General features: G+C 42.1%; 1 long non-coding RNA gene across 1 annotated transcript; it reads right to left on the reverse strand.

The window, feature by feature from the left end:
• Positions 1–11742: 11742 nt before the first annotated feature.
• Positions 11743–13409, reverse strand: LOC138129995 (uncharacterized). Its single transcript, XR_011159455.1, has 2 exons — positions 11933–13409; positions 11743–11875 (listed from the first exon to the last, which is right to left on the reverse strand). It is a non-coding gene; the product is annotated as an uncharacterized lncRNA (long non-coding RNA).

Genomic DNA, 13409 nt, shown 5'->3' on the forward strand with positions numbered 1-13409 from the left:
CACGACCCCAAAGATGTTAAGCTTATAGCACCAAAAGGTCAAAAACGTGTTTCGAAAAACATCTCTGGATCCGGAAAAAAAATACTACCGTTCAGGCTTGTGGTAATGCGGGTGGGGTGAAATTACCACCTTTTATAATTTTTAAAGGAAAATATATTTGGCAGAGTTGGATACCCAAAGATGACTATCTTGGCACCACATTCGCAGCCAAGAAAAAAGGTTGGATGGAAGGTGAATTGTTTGTCAAATGGTTTAGAGAAGTTTTCCTTCCTTTTATAAAGTCACCTGAAGAAAGAAACTACCAAAAAGTCATCTTAATTTATGACGGTGCTGGGGTTCACACAAATTTCGAATTATCAAAACTTGCTGTAGATAATAGTGTGATTTTATTCAAGTTACCAGCTAATGTAACACATTACATGCAACCGTTTCACAAAACGGTTTTTAAAAGCATTAAATCTAAATGGAATGAGGAAATGCTAAAATTTAATCGTGACTTTCCTGGAAGGATTCTACCAAATGAGGAATTTTCTAAACTGTTTGGGAACAGGCATTCAAATCAGAAAATTTAATTTCTGGATTTAGATCCACAGGAATTTTTCCCGTGGATTTTCATAAATTTCCAGAAGCATACGATATTTTTAAATTACAAAAATTTAAAGATTATGAGAGACAAAAAAAAACGACTTCAGTGAATTTAAATGATATCCCACCACAAAGCGTAAGTAATTTAAATGTTAATCATCTGCCAGGACCAAGTTATTTAACTGATGATCAGCAGCCAGGACCAAGTCATTTAAATAATGTTCAGCAGCCAGGGCCAAGTCATTTAAATGATGGTCAGCAGCCAGGACCAAGTCATTTAAATGGTGCCTCAGCAGCCAGGGCCAAGTCGTTTAGATGATAATTAGCAACCGAGACCCCATGACTTTGAAAACTTTATAAGACTGAAATTGAGAGAAAATTTAAGAAAAAAAGCTCCAGAAACACAGAAAAGAAAAAGGTTGTCTGATAATGTAGAGGCTATTTTAACATCTAAGAAGGCGTTACGTATTCATGAACAAAAAACAGCAATAAAAAAACAAGATTACGGTCTCAAAGAAAAGTTCAAAAAAGCATATCACTTCTAAGAGGAGGTATTCGTTTTCTTCATCAACAAGCTCTGAATCCGAAACGGAGATGATCTCAGAAAGCGAAAACCAAAAACCTGCACCCAATCAAATCAAAACTGGGTCCTATGCAGTTGTAGAATTTTCCTATGATGGGAATTCCAAGAAAAAAACTATTAGAAACTTTCCTGCATTTGTGAAAAAGTTTGCTTTAGATGAGCATGAAGTTCACTGTATGCGATCATACAAGGGAAAAAAAGATACAAATTAAAACTGTGTTGGATAAACCAAATATCTTTAGAGGAAGGCACGCTTTCTCCGTAAATATAGTTTAATATTATATTTATTATAAAAGAGAGAAGAACCACATTTTTGTTGCTTTACTGTTGAATGTGAAGGATAATTTATTTGTAACTTTTTTTACCTTTCTATAACTTTTTTAAATAAAAAGATATCAAAAGGAACGACGAGGCATTTCAATTGTGGTGATTTATGAATTGTCCCCTATTGAGCGCATATTTAAAGCCCTGTCTATAGGTGAGTTATAAGCCATGTCCACTATAACCCCGAGTGTGTAATAGTGGACAAAAATTATTGAAAAACTAAAAAAAATAATTAAACCGCTCCATTAAGAAAATCGTTTTTTTGAGATTACGGTTTAGATAGACACATTAAAGATATTATTTTGCCCCAAATTTGTACTGCAAGTGTAACCAGTTTAAAAAAAAATACCCTTGTCCACAATTACCTCCCGTTCCCCTATGTTACTTTATTTCAGAGTCAGGATACTTCACCAGTAACTGAGATTCAGGACGAATCAGAACATATGGTCTACAGTGAACATGTGGAAACGCCCCACACAACCTCAAAAAAAAAGGAAATTGAAAGAAAATGTGCCTGCAGACCCCATAATTGAAAAAACAGTGGCAACGCTACAGGTGTTAGGGAATAGATAGCAAAGTCGCCTACTGCGAAAACGGACGTACAAGTATATGCTGAATATGTTGCTCGTGAGCTCGCATTCATTGGCGATGATATGCTAGTAAATGATGCAAAACACAGTATAAACAATATTCTCTACGAAGCAAAAAAAAATTGGTTGAACATGAAAAAAGAAAATGAACAGTCGCAGAAGGATGCCTTTCTCTTACATGGAGTAAAGTAAACAAAACTTTATTAAATATAAATATAGAATAATGAAACATATAATAATTACAGTGATTAAAAATTAAATTTCTTTATTGCCTTCCAGTGCCATGGTACAAATCCTTCATTATTAAAATAATTTGGGAAGCACTTCCGGATTTGTATTGGTCCATCAGCAGACCTGTTGACTGCGCATTTTTCCAAATTTGTCATGTATACATTAGATCGCCAATCCCCTTCAGTAAAGCTGATGTTAGTTGTGTTTTCACCATCAATGCCACCCATGTAAAATTTTTTCCATTCTTTTGTTTAATGTAATTATGAAGGGCACAGAAAGCTAAGGTTATACTTTGGACTTTTCCGACATGCGAATTTATGTCTCGCTGTAAAATCCGAAATCTGTTGGCGAGTATCCCAAACGCATTTTCCACCACCCTTCGAGCACGACTTAGCCTGTAATTAAAAACTTTTTCCTCTTGACAAGACTTTTGTCCACAAGGTTTCATCATGCGCTTGGATAGACGAAATGCATCATCAGCCACAATAACTAATGGAACTTTTTGGTTGATTTCGGCAAAGTTGCATCTTCTGGAAAATCACGTTTCTTTCTATAGCTTTGCATCAAGAGCTATTACTGTAAACGCCCCCATCACTAGCACGACCATTGCATCCAACGTCAACATAAGTAAACTTGTAATCAGCGTCCACTAATGCCACTAATATTGTGCTATTGAATTGTTTATAATTATAGTAAAATGAGCCGTCCGCTTTTCTTGCTCTAAATGCAATATGCTTTCCGTCAAGTGCACCCAAGCAGTTTGGAAAGTTCCATTCTTTTTCAAATCTTCTCGCAATTGTTATTATTGTTATTCTCATTCTTTGTCTTTGGTGTTTTCAAGTATTCATCTTTTAAAACATTGTAGATAGCATCAACAGTTTCTGGAATTAAGTATAATTGATAGTGAAGGGACAGAAGGGAAGGAATAACTTAAACTTCAAAATGTTTCTCCTGTTGCTAGATATCTCAACGTTACCAGTAGCCTGTGACATATAAAGTATTAATTTTAAATTAAATGAATACGTGTAATAATAAACCTGGGACCCCGGGAGATAATGGCGGCGGTCGACTCAAACTCCACCGTCAACTGCATCGCCGCTCAGCTGTCACCAACGACTGCAACGTCCACCTGGAGCTGGCACAATTTAGTCACGTCCTTCACCTCCATGCGGCCATGTTTACAATTTATTAGAAAGTGAATTTCCCGTAATTATCGTTAAAAATGGTGTAGTACACTAATCCGGAGTTAACAGACATGGTGCTCATCTACGGGGAAGCTTTATCAAATGCTGATGCAACCAGGCGTTTGTATATAGATACATGAAGAGACTTCCCGTCGCCAAGTTCCCTGTGCACGTACCTTTGTGAATGCTGTCCAACATTTAAGGGATTATGGTACTTTTTGTCCTGTCCTGTCCTGTTGACGAAGAACCGAATGTTAGTTGCCGACGACTTGCATTACGAATTGACGTTTCCAGTTTTACAATTTGGAGAACGCCGCACGAACAGGGATTACATCCTTATGATCTTCAACGCGTCCAACATTTAAAATCAGAAGATCCACCACGTCGCATTCCATTTTGTCAATGGCTTCTTCAATAGGTCGTAATTGACCAGTTTTATCGAAAGCTCGTTCCCCGGACTTAAACCCTTGTGACTTTTTTATGGGGCCATTTAAAACAGATTGTGTATGAGACTCCAGTTGACATCGAGGCAACTCGAGAAAATTCTGACATGTTGATATGGCTCGAAGGGCACACAAGAGCGTGCATCGATTGCGGAGGGCGTCATTTCAAACATTTAAATTAAAGGTTAGTGCCCTTGATTAAGTGTGGTGCGTAACTTCAATGTCACTCTCACTTACTACGAATAAAGAATTGGTTTATGCTTGACTATCTAAGTTTTTATTTTCTTTCGATTTTAATGTACGCACGCAGACATTGGCGGGTACTAGAATTTACGATCAAACTAATTAAAATTTTATGTGGGTTTAGAAAGATTTTTCAAAAAAATGGTAAATAGAAAAGTAATTTGTTTTGATGAGTTCTATCACCGTTTAAATTGAACAAGAGTGTCTGGCGGTAGTGTTCGCGGTCAAGAAATATCGTCCGTACCTCGAGGACAAACCATTCTTGTTCCCGCAGGAGTTCAACTTCCGCGTCGAGCACTGTCCCGGGAACGAGTTGCCAGACGTGTTGTCCCGCCAACCAGAGGATGCCGAAGTGCCGGACGACGCCATAGCCATAGACGTCCCGACCCTACTGGACGAAGTGAAGGCCGCCCAGCTCGCCGATTCGGGCTTTCCAGGGGTCCTGGAACGCTGGCGACGCATCCGCGAGGAGGGCCCACGAGAACCAGGAGAACGGAGTTTCCCCGCGGTCTACGACGTCGTCGACGGTCATCTCGTGAAATGGGTTATCAAAATGAAAAGGGACAAATGGACCCCTACAGATCATTCCTGTTTATGTGAGGTACTTTGTACTAATTGTTTGTGGGGTGTAACCAATGTAATAAATAGTGTGTGTGGTTTTTAATTATTTTAAGTTAATTAAAATTTGTTTGCCATTATTTCATTCATTTGTTACATTCAATATAAATTAAAACTGTAGGTAGTATTAGTGAACACATATTTATAGCACAGGATTAGAATTAAACAATAAGTGTGTGAAACGTAGATTGTAAATTCATTTTACGCTTGAAATGTGGGAGAAAACGAGGGAAGATGGCTCCCGAAAACTGAAATTCAATGCTGTCCCAACAAATTTTTTTTTCTCCTCCAACTACAAGAAGAAGGAAACCCCCCAAGTAAAAGGACAACAATTGCAATCTTGTCAAGTAAGTCGATCACGACTGCTGCTAATCAACTTTTTGTTAAAAGTAAAATGTCAATACTTTGTAACTACTTATGTTTTATACAGGTAGAAGCGTCGAAATCAACATCGCCCATGACATTCAGCCACAACCATCAACATCTCAGACAGGAATCAACATTGACGAGGAGATTGAAACACAACAACTGCAAGCATTCTTTTGGTTCAGTTGAGGGTTATGAGAAAAGAGAATTACTGGCTCAAGTGCAGAAATACCAGAAAATGTATAAAAAACAACAAATGCAAACTGCAAACGTGCAAGAGACAACTAAGAAAAGTTAAGAGACGAACCAAACTATTGGAAGAAAATATTTGTTCACTAAAGGGAGAAAATCTCTTCAGCAGAATTTTTAATGAGGACCAAACAGTGGCACTTCGCAAAATGCAAGCAAAAAAGACCACGAAATTTATAAAATGGACGAATAGCACCGTCACAAAGTCATTAAAATTGAAATTTTCGTGTGGCAATAATGGATACCAGGAGCTGTTAAAGCAAGGTTATCCTTTACCATCTGTCAGAACTCTTCAACGACGTTTACAAACTCTTAAGTTTGATTCGGGGATTGTAGATGAAGTTTTCCAATTTTTGAAAATTAAAGTTCAATGTTTTGAGTCACATGAAAGAGACTGCACGCTAGTTCTAGATGAAATGACCATAACGCCAGGAACAACATGGGATTCTTCACTAAACTAATATTTGGGGGAAGTTACATTACCCCATCACAAAGGAGTTGGAACGCATGTTTTGGCGTTTCTGCTCGGTGGAGTAACCACACGCTGGAAACAAGTTGTGGCTTACTACTTTACCAGCGATTCGGTTAATGGTGCTGTACTGACGGACATAATAGAGCAAATATTCAACAAAGCAAACGAAATTAATTTGAATATTTTAAGTGTGACTTCTGACATGGGAGGTAGCAATCAGGCCTTGTGGAGAGCATGGGGAGTAACTGCTGGTAGACACTCGCAAATTAAATGCTCTATTCCCAACCCCATATATGTTGATGAACAGGTCAGCATATTTGCTGATGTTCCCCATCTATTTAAAAACATAAAGGCGATGTTGGTAACAAACAAGTTAATTACACTACCAGATAACATAGTAAGCCAGCACAGTTTACCGACGAACGAAGTAAGGGTCAGCCACATAAATGAACTTGTGGCTCATCAAGAGAAAGATGCTTTTAAATTGGCACCAAAATTAAGCGAGAAAGACCTATTTCCTAGCCATTTTTCGCAAATGAAGGTCTCCACGTCAACCAACGTTGTGAGCCACACTGTAAGCAGCGCTTTGAAACTTCTGGGGGAAGAATTGAACAAGCCTGCTTACCTCACCACAGCTTGGTTCTTGGAACAGGTGGAACGGTGGTTTTACATAATGACTTCCCGGCACCCATCATGTGCATTAAGTAAAATGAACGAGGTTGTCTACAACGACACATATAACATTTTTAAAAGATTTCATGGAGTTACAAGAAATTATGGAAACCCTCCCAGTCAATGTTAAATGTGCAGGGAAATCTGTTGGAAAATAAAAGTTATAAATTTATTCTGACCAGTAGATTATCACAGGAATGTTTAGAGAATCTGGTCAGTTCATAAGCAGATTGTACCAAATGCCGTTCAAGTGAAAAATAACTTAAAGTTAATTTGCGTCTCGCAATATATAAAAACCACATCAACGTCGAGTTATGAAGAAGACGATAGGCAGTTCCTAGCTGGATTTTTGGACATTATCACTGATTATGAAGTGGAATACGACCAAGTCCAACTTCCGGCTGAAGTGCCAGAGGTGACGGTCAATTTGAGTTTCAGCGAACTCAATTCGCTCTATAATATTGCCGGATACTTGATGCGCAGTATTAAAAATACCACGAAGACGAAGAGGGGACAAACCTGCAGCAGAGACCTGCACGCTGGAGCGTTGGAGGAGTAGTACTCGGCAACCAGCGATACACCCAAGAGTTGTACCGGTTGCCGCGTAATTACACCGTGGCAAGGGCAACCAGCAATACACCCACGAGCTGTGCGGGTTACCGTGTTAGCCGAATTGCAGCACTGTGCAGCCAGTATTACACATAGAAGTGATGCGAGTTGATGTGCCAGCTGCATTTCCAGGTAGAGGGCACAGGGTCCTCTGCCGTAGTGGCAAGACATGGCAACCGCAACTACGAGCCGTAGAAAATCCAACGCAACACAACTTACTGCCTCGCAAAAGAGTGATGAGCCGGTACAATTCACTGAAGAGGATTTGACGGACGTCCGGAAGGCGATCCAAATCTGCACGGCCAACCTAACGGTGATAAGGGACCATCTTAATGTCTGCAAATATGGTGTTATGAAAAAACAAAACTACTTGTTGGCTGCAGACCTGATCGAACATGGCCTGCAACAGGTACTCCTGAATATTAATGACGCCCCCGCGAACCGTTTGAATGAAGAGAAAATCAGGGAGATTGTGAATGAGGCTGTCTCCAGCCACTTCTCGGCACCCCAGGCGCCAACAACATACACCTCGGTCGCTGCGAGACCCGCTCCCACAGCCGCAATACATCAACAGAAACCTCCTGCCGCACCTAAGCACAAAGTGGTGATCACACCGGCCGCAAACTGCAGAGGAGTAAATACAGCCGAAGACACCAGAAGGATCCTGATGTCAAAAGATCCAAGTGATTACGGCATCCGAGCAGACAAGGTGGTATGTCTGAAAGACAACGCCGTATTGGTCGAGTCGCGGTGCCCTTCAGTTCTGAAACTGGGCAACTCGGATATATTGAAACAACTGAAGCTCACCGCGAAGCCAGTAGACAGACACTGGCCTAGAATGCAAATCACGGACGTGCCAGAACACACCACCCAAGAACAGCTCCTGGCAGAACTGTGCAAACAGAACCTCCCCGCGACGGTACCGGAACATTTCATAGGAAAAATGTTCAAATACGTACGCAGAAACCGCGGCAACGAGAGAGGGGGAAACGACACCACGAGCTGGATTGTAGAACTACACCCAGCAGCGCGAGCCCACTTCGTTAAAACAGAGAGAATCTACACGATTTGGAGGTCGCACAACATAAGGGATTTTCTGCTTGTCTGGAGGTGCTACAAGTGCCAGAGATTTGGGCACATCGCAAAATTCTGCAACTCCCCAAGGCAATGCGGCTTCTGCGCCAGCACGGACCACGAGAGCCGCGACTGCGAGGCTAGAGAGGATAAGAGGGCGCACAAATGTGCAAACTGTACAAGGAGCGGAATAAAGGAAGCTAATTACCACACCGCGGAGAGCGTCTGTCCCATCTATAAGCATCGTCTGCAAGAAGCCATAAACTCTACAAATTACGAAGTTAATGGATAGAGAAATCAATGTAGCACAAATTAACCTGCAAAATTCACGTGCGGCAACAAACGAACTAGTGGGACAGATGCTAACAAACAACATTTCTCTGGCTCTGGTGCAAGAGCCCTACGTGTGCAAAGTGGCAAATGCATATAAAATCCCTGGACTCAACGGCATTCAATGCATGGCCCGGAAAGAGTCGAAGTTCCTGTCACGAATTTTATACAACAGAGACCACATCCGCCCGTTGTTCGTGCCCCAGCTGTCTACGGGCAACATCGTGGTCATATCGGCAAGAATCCGTACAACACAAGTGTTCCTTGTAGGGGTTTATTTGGCATCGTGCTCGGACCTCCTTGCAGAACTGCCGGCACTCCAAAGGGGTTTGCTAGCCACGGCTGGTCACAAAGCGGTTGTAGGAGGAGACTTTAACGTCCGCTCGACGCTGTGGTTCGACCATCGGGACGACCGCAGATCTCCAAACGGATGCAGCTTTATTGATATAACTTTGACCACATGTAGGGCCATCGACGATCTAAGCAAGTGGACAGTTGCTGACGACCTCGTAAGTTCAGATTACAACGCCATCAGATTCACGGTGGACACGAACCCGAACAGACGTGAGGTGCAAACGGAAGCCGCCGATTTCATCGTTGACTGTAACCATATCATGCCCGGGGACATTGAAGAGGAAATGAGTGAGTGGAGCACAGATTTTGAGTGCAACTACTCAAATCTCAACACGCCGGCACAAATTGACGCTGCCATCGAGTTTCTCCAAGGCGGAATCAAAACCCGCATCATATCAAAGGGGGCTAGGAGGCGCAAATACCGCGACAGACCCGAATGGTGGACCGACGAGGTCGAGATATTCCGCAAGGTCTATCTGAGGAAGAAAGATCTCTTCTACCGGAACCGTCACCGAGAATACTCGAACCACCTACATAGCGAGATGACTGCGGCCAAAGTTAAATTCGTCAACAAACTTCAGACAACAAGAAAAAAAGCCTGGGACAAATTCGTGGAGAATGATCTGAAAGTAAACCCGTGGGGCCTTGTTTACAAGGTGGCAGCTGGCTAATTCCACGAGGCGGGTATTCTGAGCTGCTTTACCAGGGACGACGACACGATCACACTTACACAGGAAGAAACGATGAGACACATACTCCACGCTCTACTACCGGATGACGACCCGGAAACCAACAATTATACACAAAGACAGGAGCAACGAGACTACATAGGTATTGTTCCGCGCAATACCAGAGGAGATAGGTTCCAGGGGGAAGAACTGGACGCGATCATCAATGCGCTCAGCACCAACAAGGCGCTGGGAATCGATGGGATTAAGGGAAATGTCGTCAAACTGGCGCATAAATGGGTTGGCCCGGCGCTGTTAAAAATTTACAACGCCTGCTGGAGGCTGAGGTACTTTCCGACTGCATGGAAAACCGGCAGACTCGTCATCCTTCTTAAGGACCCAACGCAAGACTTTGGCAACCTTAAGAACTACCGCCCCATTGTGCTTCTCCCTGCCTACGGAAAAATCCTCGAAAAACTAATTAAGCATGCGCTAGCTCAAGCCATTACGCCAATGCACGCGGAGGCGCAGTTTGGTTTCTCTCCTGGACGTTCCACGACTGATGCACTCTGGCAATATAAAGACAAGATAAAAGGGACAACCGAAAAATATGCAATGACAATATTTATAGACATCAGAGGAGCGTTCGACAACGTCTGGTGGCCGGAGCTCCTGAGAAATCTCAGGAGAAGAGAGGCGCCCCACGAACTCGTGGTATTAATCAAGAGCTACCCGACGGAGTGAAAAGTCCTCTTCACGCAAGATAACATCACGACGCAGAAGGTTCCCACAAAAAGATGCCCCCAGAGGTCAATGCTGGGCCCGACGCTGTGGAACCTCGTATTGGATCCGCTCCTGGAGGCAGACTGACCGGCCGGAGTCTCGACAATTGCGTACGCCGACGATCTAGCAGTGGTTGTGACGAGCAACAAACGCCAAAACCTGCTGGAAAGGGCACAAGGAGCCCTGGACAAGATCGCGGATGGGCCAAACATAACAAACTCACGATATCCGGGGAAAAAAGTGTTTTTATGATAAATAAATCTCCACCGCGTGCACACCATCGGGACATCAAACTGCGTGTAGAGGGAGCACAGATCAAGAAGGTGGATGGACATACATATCTGGGTGTCATGGTAGACCCGAAGTTAAACTTTCAAGCGAATGCAGCTTACACCCTCAAAAAAGCAAGGAGAACAACGATGGGGTTGCGAAGAATAGTGTGGAAGAACTGGGGACAGGAGACGGCACTGGCTCTACGAGCGTTCTACCGAGGGGCAATCCTACCGATTCTCTCATATGCCTCGCGGGTATGGATAGACCGACTTCACACCACCAAAGTGTACCGGAAATACCAGGCGGCGTACGGCCAAGTCGCCCGGCTCGTCACTCAGAGCTACGCCTCAGTGTCAACAGAGGCAGCTGGGGTTCTCGCAGAATTGTCGCCTGTCGACCTGGAGTTGGAAAAGCAGAACTGCATACGCGAGTTGCGCAAAGGAAGAGGGGCTCTCTTCCATAACGAACTAATCACCCCCGAAATGTTCGATTCGGTAGCACACGCCGCGGCATATATGAGCATCAAGGCGGAGGACGTATGGCAGGACAGATGGAACGAGTCAGTGAAAGGGCGCACAACATTTGAATTTTTGCCAAATGTGACTACTCATTGGGAACAACTGCCGAGAGTCAACTTCAAGAGGACCCAAGTACTAACGGGGCATGGCGAGTTTGCCTGCCATCTGCTAAGGATTGGTAAGCGGGAGGACGAAGAATGCGACGCATGTGTAGGCGAGACAGACGACCCAATCCATAGAATCTTGGACTGCCGGAAATACCTTAGGGCGCAAGAGGCGATCAACGAGGAACTACGAACCTGGCCGCCTGCAATACATGACATCCCCTACTTAGAAAATGATGAAATTTTTGAACTTCTCACCAGCTCAGAACCGTATACAGAGTGATCAACAAGAAACCAAATCAAGAGTGCTACCTCATCTTTTGTTTTATCGAAACGTATTTCTATCATGGATCAGCCGCTTTTATTTACTTGCTGTGGACACTCGTTTTGTTGGTTGCCTACCTCGCAAAAATCTATAATTGCCTTTATAAATTTTTTGTAATTCATGAATAATAGATTTAAAAGCAAGTTATAATTAATTATTATTTATTATTGATTAAGGAAAAAACACACAGTTACACAAAATTCCTTCATAAGGCACAATCTTGAGTTACAAAATTTTAAAAATAATTATTTTTCACAATTCTTTGTTCTGTTGTTTTCTGTAAGAAAAGTGTAAAAGTTATTATTCTCTAATTTTTGGGTAATTGAGAACTTACCCGTATCTTTTCTAGCAGTGTTTAAAACATTTAAATTACTCCAAGGTCAAAAAATAAGTTTTCACAAAAACTGCTCAAAATGTTCTCCAATGTGGTCCAGACAGAATCAAACTCGCCTCTCATAATTTCAAAAACCCTTATGAAGCTGTCAATTTGTTTAGGGTAATGTGTGGGTTTTATTTCTTGCAACACACAAAGGGAAACAAATTAATATCCTTCTTAAAAAATTTCTGATAAGTGCCATAACACAATTTAACTTGTTGTCTTAAACGCCTTATGGAAGTTGAGGGATGTTTGTTGAACATTTTGCACCATTTCTAAAATTTGAACTAAGGACTGACCTGACTTCTTCTTAATGATGGGTTATGATTTGCTAAAATTAGGCACTATAATTTTAAGACATTGATAAACTTGTTGATAACCAATACCATCAGGTTCGGACATCTGGCTTAAAATTCTTCGGTGTAAGGGGGTACAAAGTAAGGCCAGTCTGTCTTCATTTTCTTGTTTCACCATCTTTCGAAAATAATCTAATAAAAATGCCTTCTCTTTAATGGTAAAACCCATTTTACAACTTATTCTGGGATAATTATTGCTTACAACTTCAATAAACGTCTGTAAACTTTGCCGAAATCGAAGATTTGTTTTCTAGGTTAAATCACTTAAATTGTCAACAACAACAAGCATCTCCGTACCAGTAGCGTCGCGTTTGGCAATAAAGATGATAATTTACTTACTCTTACAAATGTAAAATGTTGCTCTTGTTAATCTTATAAATTGTTTCCCTTATCTTATAATAATAATAAAATGCACAATTATAATTCCAACGTCTAAAATTCACAAAGTATCATTTTTTATTAAGTAGCGTTTGAGACCATAAATTGTCTACGCCCATGTTTTGACCGCTTATGTGCATATGATTTTGCTACGACGTGACCGATAATTTGCAACGCTTGCTCTGATTTGGATTCTTGTTGATCACTCTGTACTGACGACATCTAGAGCAGGACCCCCTCATATGCATTCTGATAACATGTTTCAGAAACGCCAATAGTTAAGGACTGACGCCCCGGCCACAAAACACAGCACCACAATTAGAGGAAAACGCAAATAACCAGACGCCTGACAACACAACGTCCTATGTTGGTTATATAGAATGGTTAGTAAACTTAAAACTTAGCTAGGCAATCCTAATCTGTACTGTCAATGTAACAATTCGGAAGTGCAGCACCCAATTTGGTGCTTGTTCAGAAATATAAGTGCCCTAGGGCGCCCTTTTTTTTTGATCGCCTTCGCGGACGACCTGGCTGTCGTGGCGACGACGAAAACCGAAAAAGAGAACGGGAGACGTGAAGTTTAGAATCGGAGTCGAGGAGATCCAACCAGGGACATCAGTTAAGTACCTCGGAGTCCGAATTGATCGGGCCAAATACAAAAAGAACGCGGACACCCTAAACAGGGTCCAGAGGTGAGCTCT

This window comes from Tenebrio molitor, chromosome 4, assembly GCF_963966145.1.
Source record: "Tenebrio molitor chromosome 4, icTenMoli1.1, whole genome shotgun sequence".
Classification (NCBI taxonomy): Eukaryota; Metazoa; Arthropoda; class Insecta; order Coleoptera; family Tenebrionidae; genus Tenebrio; species Tenebrio molitor.